Genomic DNA, 21,235 nt, shown 5'->3' on the forward strand with positions numbered 1-21,235 from the left:
AGAAATTCTACGTATCTCAAGGACCCATGGAGAGAGTTGGGGATTTCGTTATTTTCATATTTGAGTTTTCTCAAATTTTGAAAAGAGGATCAATTGGTTTTGATAATTTTTCTGTCACGTTGGTCGGCATAATTTTCATAAACAATAAATGAACCAATAGCTATGAAAAGATAATATATACCACATCCGAATCATAGACAGGACGAGGGCCGACGGGGGCGGATACCAAACCATCGCACTATATAAGATGCAATAATAAAAGTAAGAAAATAATACAAGTATCTATCTAAACATACAAGTAAGAATATTTTTCCTTTCAGAAAGAAGATAAGAACAAGAGGCTCACCATGGTGGTGCTGGCGATGAGATTGGCGCGGGCGATCGACGGCGGTGAAGACGGGGACGGGACGTGACGGACCGCTAAACCTAGACAAATATTGAGGAAAATGGAGCTTGGAGAGGAGAAAGCTTAAGTAGTGTGGCTCGGGCAATCCATCGAACACCTCGTGTGCATAGGAGGTGAGCTAGAGCACCACAAAGCTCTCCCCTCGCCGGCCAGGAAGAACAGAGCAGTGGGAGTGCTCTGCTCGCGGGCGAGGGGTATATATAGGCAATTCATTGGTCCCGGTTCGTGGCATGAACCGGGACTAAAGGGCAGCCTTTGGTCCCGGTTCAAGCCACCAACCGGGACCAATGGTGGTGGGCCAGGAGCGAGGCCCATTGGTCCCTGTTCGTCCCACCAACCGGGACCAAAAGGTCCAGAAAAACCGGGACCAATGGCACACGTGGCCCGGCCCGCCCCCGGGGCTCACGAACCGGGTCCAATGCCCCCATGGGTCCCGGTTCTGGACTGAACCGGGACTAATGGGCTGGCCCGGCCTGGACCATTGCCCCCTTTTCTACTAGTGACTGCGTCTGTGATCGGTTCACCGCTCACGAACTGACTTTGCTCAGTCTAGCCAAGTTTGCCATGGCTACACATGTATGCGGCAATGGGTTGCACACAGACACTCACTGTGCATATTGGTATATTGTCATATTTGTGCGCGCACACACAAACACATAAACACACACAAATATATATATTTACACTTTATATAATTTCCCATGTTCATCATTATGATGTGAAGAATGAAATTTTGCAGGTTATCGTGTTCCGGAAATAAAGCTACCACCCCCACCCGCGGCAAGTACCTAGGCCTTAAGTGTAAGACCATTTTCATAATGGAGAAATAATTAAATAAAGCGAAGAATGATGTTAGATGAATGGCATTTGCTGTGTATTTGATCTTTTTTGTGTGTATTAATAAAAATTGGGCATAGCCTCGTCACTTGTTGTTTGCATTGGTATGATAACTGGTTCTCATTGATTCATAGGATTTTAACAGACATAGAAATAGAAAAAAAAATATGCTTCCAATATGCGAAGGAATGTCCTCGTTGATCTTACATGATCAAGAAATAAAGAAATCCGTCTAGAAAACAAAGAAATCGGGACAAAAAATGGGTACACCAGATCTCGACTCTACAGAAATGAACATACGTATAGAAATTACATAAAGAGGTTAATCACTATTACTGTCTAGAAACATTTACTAGATATTCACGGCTATGTGAGCACATAAGGGGAAATAAGGTGACACCGAACGCCCAAAGAAAGAAGCAAAAAAAAAACGACTTAAACAAAAACACGCGAGACATTAAGATTACATACAAGCAACATCACATTTTACTACTACTCACAACAATATGCACACATGTTTAAGCACACAAATCTCGCTAGAATCCCGGCACTACGATCTACATGCTGTGGCGGTGTGCACGAAAGTGGAGCAATGTGTGGCGAGGTTGGTGTAAATGGAGCTACACCAAAGTTGGCTTAGCACCGGTTGCATCTAGACGGGCTCGGAGGTGAGGACGGACTCGGTGATCATGTAGCTGCACACGGATGTCACGGCCACGTCATCATTAAGCGAACGGAAGCAAACCGTGCTCGTCCAGGGAATGAGTGACATGGTAGGATAGCGGTGAAAAAAAGGCTTGTTGGCATTGCCCTTTTCTGATAACGAAGATCAGTAAGGGTTGTCAAAGTGGAGAGGTGGATGGCACAATTCCAGAATAGGAACATGTCTATCACCAAAACGATAAACATTGGCGAGGGCATCTACGTTCGTACGCATGCCTCCACGGAAAGGAGCGCGGCAGCGGATTGATTAACACGACCGGTCATACATGTGCCCGCCGTGCTACTCTGGGCGGCTTGGCCTGCGACGCCGTTAACCCGGGTCCATAGAAATTCTCTACGGCCGGACGACCATCTGCGGGCACGTGGCATCGTCTATCCGGAAATGGTACGTCGACCGTGACCACCCGGCGATGCCATGAGCGGCAGGGCACACGCGCACAACAAGACATGCATCATCTTTTCGTTCCGGACAGCGACCTTGTTATTCCCCGGTGCCTATCTGCCTCCCCCTCTCAAATTATAAGCTGAAATGCTATTTGATCTTCTGCGCCGTAAGTGTGTGTCACACTCTGAAAAAATATTTTAAATCCAAGGATGCACGTACGCCGTTCATATGTGCATCCACGTCGAGAAGTCCAGCGAGACATGTAACCATCCAGGTACAGCACGGTACGTGGTGCTACCATGAGGCAGCAATAGCATTCAATGACCATGGATGCACTAAGGTACGGGCGTAAACAGTAGAGCTATGGCCTGATCGCCCACGACCTCCACAGCGCCACACGCTCTCGTGCACGACGATCAGCATCTGATTCGACGGTGCAGTACCTACACAGTCAGAATTATGTGACCGCTTCCCGCACTCTCGCGCCGGCTATAAAAACGCCAGCCCGCTCGTCCATTCGCAAGCCACGCCCGTCTGTTCCGTCCATAGCTCAGTCAAGCTCAAGCTCTGCGTGTGGCTTCAAGAGCTAGCCGTGGCTAAGAACTTCGTACCTCAAGATGTCCAACGGTTTCTATAATTCCTCTTTTACCAACCAGTAAAAATGCCTGTGCGCTGCAATGGAAAAAAAATGTCCTTAGCCTAAAAATACATAAAGGATGTGGCTAGATCTCAGTCGATTGAGACTTAACCAAGTCTCAGTCACATGATGTATAACATCCAAAAAGAAAAAAAAGAAAAATTAAAAAGAAAATTTTGCATGAATCACCACATAAGATCTTATGAATATAGCATCGACTGAGATTTGGTTAAGTTTTAGTCGACTGGGGTTTAGTAATCCAAATACATAAACAGAAATTAAGTATCTAGTTAGTTTTTATTTTTACGAAAATATCAGATTTATTATAAAGATTCATCAGAAATACAAAGCACCCGAACATAAAAAAAATTACATCGAGGTCCATGGACAACCAAATGACCATTGCCGCTGGCTGAACAAGCCGCCTCGCATCGCTGTCACCGCTCCCATACTGGATCCGACTTGACCTTGTCGATGACAGCCGGGAGGTCTTCGTGCACGTGTCCCTAAGGACTGGCATTCGGGAGCCTCAGTCGTTGCCATTGAATCCGTGAATCGATCTCAAGAAAATCACAGCAAATGTCGTTGTTGTGTACGCATATTGAGAAACCCTAACCTTGCCGCTCCGAGGAGCTGGCAGGAATCTACATCGGAGCTCTGTCTAATCTGTTCAGAAGGACGAACATGAGGAGGATCGGAGCCCGGAACTAAAACCCTACCTATCTAAGACGAGGCACCAGGAGTACCCGGCCCGCCACCGGCCACCAGAGCAGCAGATGGTGGGGAGGCGAATCCACGGGCTCACCGGTGGAGATCAAAGGGAAGCAAGTATCTAGTTAGTTTGAAAGATAAGAAAAAGAAACAAAAGTGTGGGAAGAAAAACGTAATGCCATGTAGTCATTTAATAATCGGAAATGTTAACGCCCACACGTGTGGGCGTTTGCACATCGCCCACACGCCTCCATCACCACTCATTTTGCCACGTATGAATAGATGACATCAGCAGAATTTTTTTTGGTTTTCGGCTTAAAAATGTTGTATCTCCTAAATAAAAAAGCGAACTAAAAATCCGTTTTCACCATTAAATCCGTCTCGACGAGATCTTCAAAACTAGACCCCATGTTGATATGTTTCAACGAATTTTTTTTTTGCCACGATGTTTACACTGCAGTTGCCATAGGGCTTAAACTAAAGTTGCCATGTGGCAATTTTAGTTTGTAGATCATGGCAATTTTAGTATTTTGATGATGGCAACTCCAGTACTTTGACCATGAAAATTATTTTTTGCATGAACCATGGCAATTTTACGTGCATGTATCATGGCAATTTTAGTTTATGGTTCATGGCAAGTCTAGTTTCTTAATTCCCCGTTTTATAAATGTCAAAATTTACTTTTAAATGTAGAAGAAAATAGCTGAAACATATCATGGCAACTTCAGTGTAAACATCATGGCAATTCATATGCAATAGACATGGCAACTTTTAATCAAAAAAAATTCATCAAAACATATCAACATGGGATCTAGTTTCGAAGATCTCATCGCGAGGGATTTAATGGTGAAAACGGATTTTCAATCGGATTTTTTGTTTAAGAGATAAAACATTTTAAAAACTGAAAATCCAAAAAGATTCCTGCATGCATGCATGCGATGACGTGGCAATCTGTTTACATTAGAGACGTGTGGTGCGTCTCCCTTCCTGCCACACGTGTGGCAGTTAGTGCGACCCTTAATAATTTAATCAATCACTTTTTTTCCTAGATGTCTTCCTAATACCATTCCTCTACCGCAACTGCTATAGTCAAGTAGATTCAAAGGATCAAATCAGGGTAAGATACATAGTGGGAGGAACCCAGCCTCCTTGAAGTTTAGCGCTTCCCGGCCGTCGGATCTGGCCCTTGATGCGTTGCCGTCCATCCGATCATGCCCCAGAAGGATCCCGTCCGTCGGATCGAACTGTAAAACTGTAGATCGAAACAGTATCCACCGCGTGTAGTTTTGATTGCCCCCCGAGGGCATTCTTGGAATTTTCGCTCTGAGGTAAAAGCCCTGCCGTCTCCTTCTCCTGTCGCAAACCTAGCCGCCGCATCGTTCCCCTCCAGCTCTCTCTCCCTCTCTCGACGCTGCCCATCGTAGCACGCCGCCTACAGCCGCCGCCGCCACCGCCGTGCTCCTATCCACTTCTCCCCTTTCATCTCCTGTCGCCGAGATCGTTGCCGCCGCGCTGCTCTCCCGTCGATCTCGCCCCTCGCCGTTGCTGGGAGGAGACGGTTGACCGTCTGATTGTATCGACGCCGACGAGTTCGGTGGGCACCGGGTCCTTCTACACCGTCACCGGCGCCGCCTCCTCGTGAGATCCCCACCATGGTGAGCTCCCCCACCCTCCCCTTCCCACCCCGCCCCTCCCCCCTACTCGCCCCTTTGCTTCGCACGGTTTCGGCCCCTCTGACCTCGGATATCCGATCTAAGCTACTGTTACCGCACGCGTGACGATGGTACTCCGTGGTGATGTAGGATCTGTGGTGATGTAGAAGGGCAGCAGGGCAGCAGCCTCAACGCCACAGGTCTTCCTCCTCTCCCCTTCTCTGCTTCATGTTCTATTACGTCAAACTTGAGCATGTAGGTACTATTTAGATGTGTAACTCTAGATTTATGTGGTAGAAATATGTTCTGAGAAGCTGCTCAGAGAATTTGCTTCATATACATACTAACCCTCTCCTAAATGATAAGTAGATGAGGCAGGTGACTTATCTCTGTTATTTTCCAGACCAATAGTATTTTAGTCAGCTTCAGGGTATGTTGAATATGAGAGTTAATGAAGATGATCGTTCTTTCTGTTGAGAGTACACAATCTGACTCATTTTAAAATAGCACCTTATCTTTATGAAAACACTATTTATAGTATGCTCACCTAATGAATCTATTAAACGATATAAATACCACTGGTTCATAGATTAGCTTGTGCCACCGTTGTTTTTTCACTTATCATGCCATTCTTATTTATGAGTCTGGCCTGGCACATTCTTCTTCCAAATATAGTATACCTATCTATAATACGAATACTGCATGTGCAGAACACATATATGTTGACTTCTCATGTATGTGATTACTTCTTTGGACACATCTGTATGCGTGGAGCCTCATTTCTGCAGTTCCTTGGCACAATGTGATACTCTGAATTGTTAAGTATACTTAAATTTGATTCTGTAGATAGGGTTGCTACTTTATATTCTGGTAAAGAAAAGGATGGTGTTTTGGTCCTGAGAAAATTCAAACCACCATCAATCTTTTGTCTAAATGAATTTCACAAAGAGAAGAGCAAGGGCGAACCAGGATTTATTGGCAGCATGATATTGTAATTGATGCGGTTCCAATATTTCTAGGATTCCATGAACCATTATGTGATTATTTCCAGTTTTGCAGTGGAGTGAGAACTAGAATCTTTAGCGTGTTCCAATATTTAATGCATATGTATCTTGTGATTGTGGAAATAAAAACTTGATAACCTTTGACCGCAACTACCAAAGGTCAATGACAAATTGATAACATATCTTTTGTTGGGTGGATGTGGTCTCCTTAATTTCACTAATATAACTGAGCTTCAGAGATTGCCGTTTTATGCCATTTGTTTTCCATCCTAGGCTCATTTCCAGGCCTGCTATTATTCTTTTTTGTTCTTCCTAAACTGTATCCTTTCTTTACCGTTCTCCTTTTCTTATGCAGGTAACCGCTGAGGATGTTTAAAAAGGACACCACCAATAGCAGAGCACTCTATTGCTGCAATTATATGCAGGTACAAAATCAATGCTAACTTTGGGGTCTCCCTTTATGGCCTTTCCTGTGATCATAAGAGCTACAAAGAGACGTGTTTGGTTTTAGGTCTGTATGATTTGATGTATGTATATTTATCCAATGAAAAAGCACTTTGCTTGCTTTAGTAGATAAGAAAACTCTCTATTTATATTATGATATATGTACATATATTATTTAAATGATGCACTAAGAACTGCTTGGGATAGCAATCGTCGAGGGGGTATTTACTTCTATATTGTCTGGATCGTGTTTACACTATTTTCTTGGTTGTAAAAGATCTACTGTTTTATATCGACCATGCATACAATGTTTACTTAGGGAATTCCAAGTCCGGAAGAAATTATTGATAAAATGTGTGTACATTCAGATCCTCGTGTGTATGTACACTGTAGTAAGTGTCCGGTTGTAATAAAATGTGAAATATTAATTGTTCCTTTATTCAATTACGGTCTTATTCATTGTTCCTTTATTCAATGACAGTTTTATCGTGTTCCTGGTTATGCTGCCCATGCAGTATATGATTATATGTACCATATTTTATACTCTGCTGCCTATTGTTATGCTATTCTCTAATGTATGCTTATGTGTTTCTTGCTTCTTATTTGTCCAGCGTGTGTGCATGATGTTGTTGGGTTGTTGACATGGCCCGTGGTCCAGTTGCGGCTCATGCTCAAGGCACGGTCGAGGCTGGTGTTGGGTTGGTAGGTGGTCGTGGCCGTGGCCGTGGGCGTTCTGCTGGTCATCGTGGACGAGCCACTGGCCGTGGGGGTTCTAATATAGGGCGTGCCCCTATTTCTGATAATGTCGCTGCTTGCCGGGTGCCTGACGCTGGAGCTGAGCCTCTTGACAGGCGTAGGGGTGTGAGTCGGCGGGTGCCTGCTGCTGGAGCTGAGCCTATCGCCAGGCGTGGGCGTGGCGCTCGGCAGGTGCCTGCCGCTGGGCGTGGCGCCATGCCTCGGCCAAGTGGTAGGGGTGTTCGTGGCCATGTCCCTGGTCGTGGTGCTGATTCTGGGAATGCAGCCGCTGCTGTTGTCCCTGGTGGGGCTGCTGGTCCTAGGTTCACCGCCGCTCGTAGGCGTGCGGCGGTCCCTGGGATTGCTAGACGTTACGTGCCATGTCAGCCTGTTGGGTGTCCTCCTCGAAGCCGTACAAGTAATTGTGTATCCATTGTTCTTTTTTTATATTTTGTCTCCTAGGGATTGATGATAATTATTTCGTTACTGTGTTGTTTGCGACGTGGTTAGGTGATGGCTGGTTCCCTTTTCTGAGCTCGACCGTGGCTGCGGTAAATCGCAGAAAACGGAAAATGTGTGTTGAGTTTCGGCGCGCTCAATATGAAGGTGCATGAAAGTTCTTCGTTTGTTGTTAGTTATTGTTGTTGGCCGCGTGGTGGCTTACTTGGTTCTGCATGTCCTGTTAAGTGCGCGAGCTGCCGGTAGCGCGGCGGCACGCAACGGAGAAACTTGAGCACCGCCTTGTGCTCGGTGATGCCGTCGCCGAGGGCCTCGAGGTCGTTGAGGATGCCGGTGAGGCGGACAGCGAACTCCTCCATCCTCTCGCCATCCATGAACCGGAGATTCTCAAACTCCGAGCGACGCGTCTGCGCCCGGGCTTCGTGGACGCGCTCGGACCCCATCCTCAAGGTCTTGAGGGCGTCCCAAGCCTCCTTTGCCGAATCCTTCGCAGCCAAAGAGCGCAACATCTCCGGCGGCACAGCCTGGAGGATGATGCCCAAAGCTTCACGATCATCGCGGTAGTCGATGACGGCACCATGCTTGACCACCTCCCATAGGCCTTGCGCCTGCAGTCGCACTCGCATGACGAGCGCCCACTCGGTGTAGTTCGTGCGAGTCAGCGGGGGGAGCTGCACCATCGATGAGGTCTGCCGGACCACGCGCTCGACGACGCGAAGCTCGCCGCTGCCGCTGCCGTCGGTGAGCCGGGCCTTCGATGCCGTCGCCGGCTCCACCGGCTTCCCCTTGGCCAGCTCCGCCGCCTTGGACGCATCATCTCCCTCGGTGCCGGCCATCACAAGAATGGATCAAACCGTGGCTCTGTATACCAAATGTTGGCGCATCTCGAGGAGGAAGAAGACTCACACAAGTCTGGAGGTTGAAGAATAAACGACAACAAGGTTAAGGGGGTGATTGATAGAGTAAACCTTGTTGTCTAGGTATTCATCATGTTTATTTTGTCGCATTAGTTTTGTTCTTGCATGTAGTTGAAGCTATGGTGGTGTGCGCACGTCAGAGTTGTGTTTCACGTGTGCACACAATTGCAAAGCTAATTTGTTTTAATTAGTAGTTAGTTGCATGCCTAGTTAGTGGGAGGAGTGGTTCACACGCATGCATGGATAGAGTTTGTTAGACGGCTTAGTTGTGAACCTGATAATCACCAGCGTTGTGTCTCCATCAGCGAGGAGATCGGCCGAAACCGAGTGGCCAGAGAGGTGGTTAGTTTGTTGCCGTTTCTACCGGCTAGTGGAGCTAGTCGTGGCTCAAGCCGTTGTGTGGCTGGGTGTATGCGTGCACTACTAATAGGCTGTGTAACCAAGTTCATTTGTGAGAAGAAATAGAGAAAAGGCAAAGTTGTGTGTGCCAAGAGTCTCTGCGTATCTTCTTCAACCTCCATACTTGTGTGAGTCTTCTTCCTCCTCGAGCTGCGCCAACATTTGGCATCAGAGCCTTAACGATCCGAGGCGGTAGTGGTGGCGCGGCGGACTCCATGTGACGTGGGTGTCGGCGGCGCAAGGTGTGGACGCTGTTAGCGGCGCGATGCTGCTAGCGGCCGGTGCGTGTCTTCATCATTGTCGAGCTGCGTCACGAGCGATGGAGAGAGGTGGGCTGCCCGGTAAGTTGGGGCACCGGCGGCAAGGTGGTGATGGCCATGGAGTGGAGGCCATTGCCCCGAGGAGTTCCATGTCCGAGTCGTCGACAAGGTACGGTGCGTCATCGCCGACAACATGGAGGCGAGTCACCGGCGAGTTGCATCACCGGCAACGAACATGGAGGCGAGTCACCGGCGAGTTGCGGCACTGGTGGCGAATATGGAGGCGAGTCACTGGCGAGTTGCGGCACCGGTGATGACCATGGAGGTGAGTCACCGGCGAGTTGCGGCACTGGTGGCAAACATGCGGCAGGGAGCATGCCACGGCAGCACGCTCGTGGTGAAGGCGCGGGAGGTGTGGCTCTCATTGAAACTAGCAGCGTTAGCGACAATAGGTGTGACAAGATGGCATTGGTGGTCGTCTCCGTGTTGCACCGACGACATCGACGACCATGGGCTTCAAGAGAGGAATAAGAGACAACAAGGTTAAGGGGGTGATTGATAGAGTTAACCTTGTTGTATATATGGTTATTTTGAAGAAGATACAAACAACCAGATTATCAACTCTAGCCATGGTTAGGTTTCCAGCAATTGTTTGTGGGGATAATCACATGTCATGGAAAGTCAATGCACCACAGAAGATGCAAAGACTTGCTATCCTTTAACAGTTCACATACAATGATATTCTTTGAAAAATGTCTTACCATTTTACTGATAACTTTTACCAAGACCATGATTTTTGTTTGAGAACTTTTTGAAGCATATGCAGTATATTATTATATTATGCTTACTTCACAGTTCTTCTATTCATAAATACTTGCCTCCCACTACCAATTTTTCCTGAGTTTTGCTGATGTTGCACCACCTGATGACGTCGTTCCCTATTTTTCCCCGTATTTCTTTCCAAAAGATATTATTAACGCATCACGCTCCTTCCTAGCTTCACCGATTCTTCGGTCTTCCCAGTGACCCGACACGACGTCTCCCTTTCTTCCCCATCACGACGCCTCTGCTCCCTTTCTTCCCCACCGCACCTCTGCTCCCCTCACATGCAATTGTATCATAGCAGCCCCTCTCCCTCTCGACCTTCTCGAATCCCAACCGATCCCACTATTGTCTTGCAAGAGAAATAGATGGATTAATGCCGAAAGATGGAATGGATGGATTTACTGCTCTCTACTCATGCGCGGGTAACCGAAGCAATACCTCTCTCCTTTTTAAGTCGTGGACCTGATTCATTCCTGTCGTCTCGTGGCCACATATCTGTTGTAGAGTCGCCATGTTTTGCGCTCTGATAATGGTTGATGTTGATGGGCTGAGTTTGAAGCTGCCGATAATCATGTACCGGTGTCGCGCGTGCTCACCAGGACACACATGCAACCCTCGTCGTCGTCTTCCCTCTCCGTGCACGGTTCTCTCTACAGCCTCTTCCTCCCGGCGTCCTTGATTTTGCCCCCGCCCATCCGGTTTTTACATATCCCGTTCTTATTCCATAGATTTGAGAGTTGTTGCTCCCTAGAATAGCACAAGTTAACTATGCTGAAAATTCATCTGTTGGTTGGCACAAACCTCAAATTGTAGAATTCTGTCTGGGATGCTTAAACTTGATACGTAATTGCTACTTTGCTGCTCACGGCTGCAAACTAAACAAATGGTGTGGATCCACTTACTTCTCATACAAATATTAAAGAATTTCTGCCCATCTTTAGGTTACAGGCAGAACTTTACTACCATTCAGCATACGTAAGTGGTCAATAAAGTTTGTTTTAGTCATACACTCAATTACTAAGCTGCCGAATTAGAATTGTATGCATGCCATCTTTTCATACTGTTTGCTCTTGCAATTATTACTTAGAGGTATAAAACATCCTAGGCCGGGACTCATACACGCCATCGATGTTGCCCGCGACCCATCATAATCCCCTTGACCATTGACAAGTTCCCATCGATAATTCTTGGTTCTATTAACTGTTTTGGATCTCTGCCTTTTGTTGTATTGTTTCACGGCAATGGACAAGATCTTGCTTCTGTTTACCACTTTGGATCTTTGTCTTTTATTTGCTTGCGAGAATGCAGTGATGTGGTGCAAGATGCTTGAAATTTCGGCACAATTCTAAATGTTTAAGGTCATTAGAAAATTCTTCTTTGATATGTCGATGTTACTCTGGAAATTAATATTTAGCAACAACGCCGTCGAGGCATCATCTAGTTCATTACAATTAGGGCTGGACATAAAGCTGGAAGCTCGGTGAGCTTAATGAGCGCTCGGTAACTCGACTCATTTGAGCTCGACTCGTTTTCTTAATGAACTGAGCTGAGCATCAATTTTAGCTCATTAACACTAATGAGTTAAACAATCGAACTAACGAGTTTCACGAGCTACTCGTCAAGCTCACTAGCAACGTGCCAGTAGGCTATAAATCGTGGCAGCAGGCTACAAATATGCATCTTTTATGTACTTTTGCACATGGTAGGTCTTTGACAAATGCATGTCAGCATATTTTTGTAAGTATATCTATGTCCAAAATTTGTTGCTCTTGATACTTACATGATAGCTTGCTTCATTAGCTGAATACCCTGATACATCTTCTTAATGAGTTTTAACGAGCTGCTCGCGAGCACTCGCGAACATATAACGAACCGAGCCAGTCCTTAAACCTAGCTCGTTATCCTTAAAACGATTCGAGCCTTAACGATCACGAATCATAACGAGCCGAGCCTTAACGATCCGAGCAGCTCGTTAGTCCAGCCCTAATTACAATGCAATCCGTTCTTCCACTCTCGCTCCCTTGCAAGAGTACTCTATGACCATAGACCCATAGCAAGTTCAAGGGGATCTTACCACCATGTTCTTGTTTGGGAACGCGGTAATTTCAAAAAAAATTCTACGACCACGCAAGATCTATCTAGGTGATGCATAGCAACGAGAGGGGAGAGTGTGTCCACGTACCCTCGTAGACCGAAAGCGGAAGAATTAAGTAACGCGGTTGATGTAGTCGAATGTCTTCGCGATCCAACCTCTCAAGTACCGAACGCACGGCACCTCCGTGATCTGCACACGTTCAGCTCGGTGACATCCCTTGAACTCTAGATCCAGCTGAGGCCGATGGAGAGTTCCGCCAGCACGACGGTGTGGTGACGATGATGATGAAGTTACCGGCGCAAGGCTTCGCCTAAGCACTACGACGATATGACCGAGGTGGAAAACTGTGGAGGGGGGCACCGCACACGGCTAAAGATCAACTTGTTTGTCTTTGGGGTGACCCCCTCCCCCGTATATAAAGGAGGGAGGGAGGAGGAGGCCGGCCAGGGGAGGAGGCGCGCCATGGGGGGGGGTGATATGTCTCCAACGTATCTATAATTTTTCATTGTTCCATGCTATTATATTACCCCTTTTGGATGTTTATCGGCTTTATTTTACACATTTATATCATTTTGGGACTAACCTACTAACCGGAGGCCCAGCCCATATTGTTGTTTTATTGCCTGTTTCAGTATTTCGAAGAAAAGGAATATCAAACGGAGTCCAAACGGAATGAAACCTTTGGCATCATCATTTTTTGAAAGAATATCATCCTGGAGGCTTGGAGATCAAGTCAGAAGACCCTCGAGGAGCCCAGGAGATAGGGGGCGCCGCCCCCCCTACAGGGCGCACCCCCTATCTCGTGGGCCCCTCGAGCACCTCCCGACCGACTACTTTCACCTATATATGCCTACGTACCCTAAAACCATCAAAAATCAAGATAGATCGGGAGTTCCACCGCCGCAAGCCTCTGTAGCCACCAAAAACCTCTCGGGAGCCCGTTCCGGCACCCTGCCGGAGGGGGAATCTATCACCGGTGGCCATCTTCATCATCCCGGCGCTCTCCATGACGAGGAGGGAGTAGTTCACCCTTGGGGCTGAGGGTATGTACCAGTAGCTATGTGTTTGATCTCTCTCTCTCTCTCTCTCTCTCTCGTGTTCTCTCTATGACACGATCTTGATGTATCGCGAGCTTTGCTATTGTAGTTGGATCTTATGATGTTTCTCCCCCTCTACTCTCTTGTGATGAATTGAGTTTCCCCTTTGAAGTTATCTTATCGGATTGAGTCTTTTATGAGAACACTTGATGTATGTCTTGCCGTGCTTATCTGTAGTGACAATGGGATATCATGTGCCACTTGATGTATGTTTTGGTGACCAACTTGAAGGTTCCGGCCATGAACCTTTGCATAGGGGTTGGCACACGTTCTTGACTCTCCGGTAGAAACTTTGGGGCACTCTTTGAAGTACTTTTATGTTGGTTGGATGAATCTGAGATTGTGTGATGCATATTGTATAATCATGCCCACGGATACTTGAAGTGATAATGGAGTATCTAGGTGACATTAGGGTTTTGGTTGATTTGTGTCTTAAGGTGTTATTCTAGTACGAACTCTTTTTATAGATTGATCCGAAAGAATAGCTTTGAGGTGGTTTCGTACCCTACCATAATCTCTACATTTGTTCTCCGCTATTAGTGGCTTTGAAGTGACTCTTTGTTGCATGTTGAGGGCTTGTTATATGATCTATCTATGTTATTATTGTTGAGAGAACTTGCACTAGTGAAAGTATGAACCCTAGGCCTTGTTTCCTATCATTGCAATACCGTTTACACTCACTTTTATCATTAGTTACCTTGCTATTTTTTCAGATTACAAAAACCTTTATCTACCATCCATATTGCACTTGTATCACCATCTCTTCGCCGAACTAGTGCACCTATACAATTTGCCATTGTATTGGGTGTGTTGGGAACACAAGAGATTCTTTGTTATTTGGTTGCAGGGTTGCTTGAGAGAGACCATCTTCATCCTACGCCTCCTACGGATTAATAAACCTTAGGTCATCCACTTGAGGGAAATTTGCTACTGTCCTACAAACCTGTGCACTTGCAGGCCCAACAACGTCTACAAGAAGAAGGTTGTGTAGTAGACATCAAGCTCTTTTCTGGCGCCGTTGCCGGGGAGGTGAGTGCTTGAAGGTATATCTTTAGATCTTGCAATCGAATCTTTTTGTTTCTTGTTTTATCACTAGTTTAGTTTATAAAAGAAAACTACAAAAAAAATGGAGTTAAGTTTGTCTCATACGCTTTGTCTTTTTCATATCTTTCGTGAGTATGATGAAAAGGAAAATTGTGCTCAAGTGCTAGAAGAAGAATGATTGCAATGTTGTTAGTATGAATTCCTTAAATATCCATGATGCTAATGGTATGCAAAGCCACAAGCTTGGGGAAGCTATGTTTGATGAATATGATATTTTTTGTCCCCCAAGTTTTGATGAGCAAATTTATTATGATGAAAGCATGCCTCCTATTTATGATGATTATATTGATGAAAGTGGGTTTGGAAGAGTGTCAACTTTAGGAAGTAGTGATCCCACTATTTTGGAGGATGTTGAATCTTATTGTGATGAACATGAAAGTGGATTTGGAAGAGTGTCAACTTTATTTAGTGATGATTCCACTATTTCGGAAGAGGTCCCAATTGATTATGCGAACAAAGTTGCTATCTATGATGATTATTGTGATGACTTGTAAGCTATTAAGAATAATGATAACCATGAAACTTGTCATCATAATTTTAGTTTTCAATTGGATTATGCCTCACATGATAATTATTTTGTTGAGTTTGCTCCCACCACTATTCCGAATAAGAAGAATTTTGCTTATGTGGAGAGTAGTAAATTTTCTATGCTTGTAGATCATGAAAAGAATGCTTTAGGTGCTGGTTATATTGTTCAATTCATTCATGATGCTACTGAAAATTATTATGAGGGAGGAATATATGCTTGTAGGAATTCCAATAATATCAAGTTTCCTCTCTATGTGTTGAAAATTTTGAAGCTATGCTTGTTTTACCTTCCTATGCTTGTTGATTATTGTTCCCATAAGTTGTTTGCTCACAAAATCCCTATGCATAGTAAGTGGGTTAGACTTAAATGTGCTAGTCATATGCTTCATGATGCTCCCGTTATGTTTCAATTCTTATCTTTTATGTGAGCATCATTGTCATCATCATGCCTAGCTAGAAAGGCATTAAAGAAAAGCGCTTGTTGGGAGACAACCCAATATTTACCCTTACTGTTTTTGTGTGTCCACATGATTATGCTACTGTAATAATAATGTTTTATAGCTTTTGTTTCAATAAAGTGCCAAGTAAGACCTTTAGGATAACCTACGGTGATAGTTGTGTTGATCCTGCTGAAAATCAGAAACTTTTGCACCCAGTAAATTAGTTTTGTTAATTCACAGGAACGTGCTTCTGATCTGATTCGTCCTAATTTGGTAGAATTTTTGTAGTTCCAGAAGTATACATTTGATACAGATTACTACAGACTGTTCTATTTTTGACAGATTCTGTTTTCTATGTGTTGTTTGCTTATTTTGATGAATCTATAAGTAGTATCGGAGGGTATGAACCATAGATAAGTTAGAATATAGTAGAAATTACACCAATATGAATTTAGAATGAGTTCATTACAGTACCTAAGTGGTGGTTTTGTTTTCTTATACTAACGGAGCTTACGAGTTTTCTGTTGAGTTTTGTGTTGTGGAGTTTTCAAGTTTTGGGTAAAGATTCGATGGACTATGGAATAAGGAGTGGTAAGAGCCTAAGCTTGGGGATGCCCAAGGCACCCCAAGGTAATATTCAAGGACAACCAAGAGCCTAAGCTTGGGGGTGCCCCGGATGGCATCCCCTCTTTCGTCTTCGTTCATCGGTAACTTTACTTGGAGCTATATTTTTATTCACCACATGATATGTGTTTTGCTTGGGGCGTCATTTTCTTTTATTTTGTTTTGCTTGCTGTTTGAATACAATACCAAGATCTGAAATTCCTTAATGTTAGAGAGTCTTCGCATAGTTGCACAATTATTCGACTACTCGTTGATCTTTACTTATATCTTTCGGAGTAGTTTGTCTTTTGCTCTAGTGCATCACTTATATCTTTTAGAGCACGGCGGTGGTTATATTTTGTAGAACTTTCTAGTATCTCATGCTTCACTTATATATTTTTGAGAGTCTTTTAGAACAGCATGGTATTTGCTATGGTTACAAAGTTGGTCCTAGAATGATGAGCATCCAAGTTGGGTATAATAAAAACTATCATAGAAGTGAATTGGATGCTATGATCAATTTGATACTTGATAATTGTTTTGAGATATGGAGGTAGTGATATTAAAGTTATGCTAGCTGGGTGATTATGAATTTAAAGAATGCTTGTGTTGAGGTTTGTGATTCCCGTAGCATGCACGTATGGTGAACCGCTTTGTGATGAAGTTGGAGCACAATTTTATTTATTGATTGTCTTCCTTATGAGTGGCGGTCGGGGACGAGCGATGGTATTTTCCTACAAATCTATCCCCCTAGGAGCATGCGCGTAGTGCTTTTGTTTTTGATGACTTCTAGATTTTTCCAACACGTATATGAGTTCTTCTGACTAATGTTGAGTCCATGGATTATACGCACCCTCACCCTTCCACCATTGCTAGCCTCTCTTGTGCCGCGCAATTTCCGCCGGTACCATACACCCACCATATACCTTCCTCAAAACAGCCACCATACCTACCTATTATGGCATTTCCATAGCCATTCCGAGATATATTGCCATGCAACTTTCCATCGTTCCGTTCATATGACACGCATTACTTTTGTCATATTGCTCTTTGCATGATCATGTAGTTGACATCGTATTTGTGGCAAGGCCACCTTCATAATTTTCATACATGTCGCTCTTGATTCATTGCATATCCCGGTACACCGCCGGAGGCATTCATATAGAGTCATATCTTGTTCTAGCTTTGAGTTGTAAATCCATAAAAGTGTGATGATCTTCATTATTAGAGCATTGTCCCGGTGAGGAAAGGATGATTTAGACTATGATTCCCCCACAAGTCGGGATGAGACTTCAGACTTTACAAAAAGAAAAAAAAGAGAAAAAAAAGAGGCCAAAGAAAAAAAAGAGAAAAAAAAGAAAAAAAATAAAAAAATTAGAGAAAAAGAGAGAAGGGACAATGCTACTATCTCTTTTTCACACTCGTGCTTCAAAATAGCACCATGATCTTCATGTTAGAGAGTCTCATATGTTGTCACTTTCATATACTAGTGGGAATTTTTCATTATAGAACTTGGATTGTATATTCCAATAATGGGCTTCCTCAAAAGTGCCCTAGGTCTTTGTGAGCAAGCAAGTTGGATGCACCCCACTTAGTTTCTTTTGTTGAGCTTTCATATATTTATAGCTCTAGTGCACCCATTGCAATGCAATCCCTACTCACTCACATTGATATCTATTAATGGGCATCTCCATAGCCCGTTGATACACCTAGTTGATGTGAGACTATCTTCTCCTTTTTGTCTTCTCCACAACCATCATTCTATTCCACATATAGTGCTATGTCCATGGCTCACGCTCATGTATTGCGTGAAAGTTGAAAAAGTTTGAGATTATTAAAGTATGAAACAATTGCTTGGCTTGTCATCGGGGTTGTGCATGATTAAATACTTTGTGTGATGAAGATGGAGCAACAACCAGACTATATGATTTTATAGGGATAACTTTCTTTAGCCATGTTATTTTGAGAAGACATGATTACTTTGATTAGTATGCTTGAAGTATTACTATTTCTTATGTCAATATGAACTTTTATTTTGTATCATTTGGATCTGAACATTCATGCCACAATAAAGAAAATTACATTATAAATTATGCTAGGTAGCATTCCACATCAAAAATTCTGTTTTTATCATTTACCTACTCGAGGACGAGCAGGAATTAAGCTTGGGGATGCTTGATACATCTCCAACGTATCTATAATTTTTGATTGTTCCATGATATTATATGACCCCTTTTGGATGTTTATGGGCTTTATTTTACACATTTATATCAATTTTGGGACTAACCTACTAACCGGAGGCCCAGTCCATATTGCTGTTTTAGTGCCTCTTTCAGTATTTCGAAGAAAAGGAATATCAAACGGAGTCCAAACGGAATGAAACCTTCGGCATCATCATTTTTTGGAAGAATATCATCCTGGAGGCTTGGAGATCAAGTCAGAAGACCCTCGAGGAGCCCAGGAGATAGCCCCCCCCCCCCTACAGGGCGCGGCCCCCTGTCTCGTGGACCCCTCGAGCACCTCCCGACCGACTACTTTCGCCTATATATGCCTACGTACCCTAAAACCATCAAAAATCAAGATAGATCGGGAGTTCTGCCACCGCAAGCCTCTGTAGCCACCAAAAACCTCTCGGGAGCCCGTTCCGGCACCCTGCCGGAGGGGGAATCCATCACCGGTGGCCATCTTCATCACCCCGGCGCTCTCCATGACGTGGAGGGAGTAGTTCACCCTCGGGGCTGAGGGTATGTACCAGTAGCTATGTGTTTGATCTCTCTCTCTCTCGTGTTCTCTCTATGGCACGATCTTGATGTATCGCGAGGTTTGCTATTGTAGTTGGATCTTATGATGTTTCTCCCCCTCTACTCTCTTGTGATGAATTGAGTTTCCCCTTTGAAGTTATCTTATCGGATTGAGTCTTTTATGAGAACACTTGATGTATATCTTGCCGTGCTTATCTGTGGTGACAATGGGATATCATGTGCCACTTGATGTATGTTTTGGTGACCAACTTGCGGTTTCCGCTCATGAACCTTTGCATAGGGGTTGGCACACGTTCTTGACTCTCCGGTAGAAACTTTGGGGCACTCTTTGAAGTACTTTTATGTTGGTTGGATGAATCTGAGATTGTGTGATGCATATCGTATAATCATGCCCACGGATACTTGAAGTGACAATGGAGTATCTAGGTGACATTACGGTTTTGGTTGATTTGTGTCTTAAGGTGTTATTCTAGTACGAACTCTTTTTATAGATTGATCCGAAAGAATAGCTTTGAGGTGGTTTCATACCCTACCTAATCTCTACATTTGTTCTCCGCTATTAGTGACTTTGGAGTGACTCTTTGTTGCATGTTGAGGGCTTGTTATATGATCTATCTATGTTATTATTGTTGAGAGAACTTGCACTAGTGAAAGTACGAACCCTAGGCCTTGTTTCCTATCATTGCAATACCGTTCACACTCACTTTTATCATTAGTTACCTTGCTGTTTTTTCAGATTACAAAAACCTTTATCTACCATCCATATTGCACTTGTATCACCATCTCTTCGCCGAACTAGTGCACCTATACAATTTGCCATTGTATTGGGTGTGTTGGGGACACAAGAGACTCTTTGTTATTTGGTTGCAGGGTTGCTTGAGGGAGACCATATTCATCCTACGCCTCCTATGGATTGATAAACCTTAGGTTATCCACTTGAGGGAAATTTGCTACTGTCCTACAAACCTGCGCACTTGCAGGCCCAACAACGTCTACAAGAAGAAGGTTGTGTAGTAGACATCAAGCTCTTTTCTGGCGCCGTTGCCGGGGAGGTGAGTGCTTGAAGGTATATCTTTAGATCTTGCAATCGAATCTTTTTGTTTCTTGTTTTATCACTAGTTTAGTTTATAAAAGAAAACTACAAAAAAATGGAGTTAAGTTTGTCTCATATGCTTCGTCTTTTTAATATCTTTCGTGAGTATGATGAAAAGGAAAATTGTGCTCAAGTGCTAGAAGAAGAATGCATTAAAATTTTGGTATTACATCTTTGAATGATCAGCATGATTGCAATGTTGTTAGTATGAATTCCTTAAATATCCATGATGCTAATGATATGCAAAGCCACAAGCTTGGGGAAACTATGTTTGATGAATATGATGTTTTTTGTCCCCCAAGTTTTGATGAGCAAATTTATTATGATGAAAGCATGTCTCCTATTTATGATGATTATATTGATGAAAGTGGGTTTGGAAGAGTGTCAACTTTAGGAAGTAGTGATCCCACTATTTTGGAGGATGTTGAATCTTATTGTGATGAATATGAAAGTGGATTTGGAAGAGTGTCAACTTTATTTAGTGATGATTCCACTATTTTGGAAGAGGTTCCAATTGATTATGAGAATAAAGTTGGTATCTATGATGATTATTGTGATGACTTGTATTCTATTAAGAATAATGATAACCATGAAACTTGTCATCATGATTTTAGTTTTCAATTGGATTATGCCTCACATGATAATTATTTTGTTGAGTTTGTTCCCACCACTATTCCGAATGAGAAGAATTTTGCTTATGTGGAGAGTAGTAAATTTTCTATGCTTGTAGATCATGAAAAGAATGCTTTAGGTGCTGGTTATATTGTTCAATTCATTCATGATGCTACTGAAAATTATTATGAGGGAGGAATATATGCTTGTAGGAATTCCAATAATATCAAGTTTCCTCTCTATGTGTTGAAAATTTTGAAGCTATGCTTGTTTTACCTTCCTATGCTTGTTGATTATTGTTCCCATAAGTTGTTTGCTCACAAAATCCCTATGCATAGTAAGTGGGTTAGACTTAAATGTGCTAGTCATATGCTTCATGATGCTCCCGTTATGTTTCAATTCTTATCTTTTATGTGAGCATCATTGTCATCATCATGCCTAGCTAGAAAGGCATTAAAGAAAAGCGCTTGTTGGGAGACAACCCAATATTTACCCTTACTGTTTTTG

The 21,235-nt window shown here is 43.7% G+C and overlaps 1 long non-coding RNA gene across 1 annotated transcript; it reads left to right on the forward strand.

Annotated features, from left to right (window-relative positions):
• The first annotated feature begins 5,145 nt into the window (after positions 1 to 5,145).
• On the forward strand, positions 5,146 to 6,842 carry LOC123155724 (uncharacterized). Its single transcript, XR_006477584.1, has 3 exons — positions 5,146 to 5,354; positions 5,502 to 5,551; positions 6,711 to 6,842. It is a non-coding gene; the product is annotated as an uncharacterized lncRNA (long non-coding RNA).
• Positions 6,843 to 21,235: the final 14,393 nt, after the last annotated feature.

This window comes from Triticum aestivum, chromosome 7B (assembly GCF_018294505.1).
Source record: "Triticum aestivum cultivar Chinese Spring chromosome 7B, IWGSC CS RefSeq v2.1, whole genome shotgun sequence".
Classification (NCBI taxonomy): domain Eukaryota; kingdom Viridiplantae; phylum Streptophyta; class Magnoliopsida; order Poales; family Poaceae; genus Triticum; species Triticum aestivum.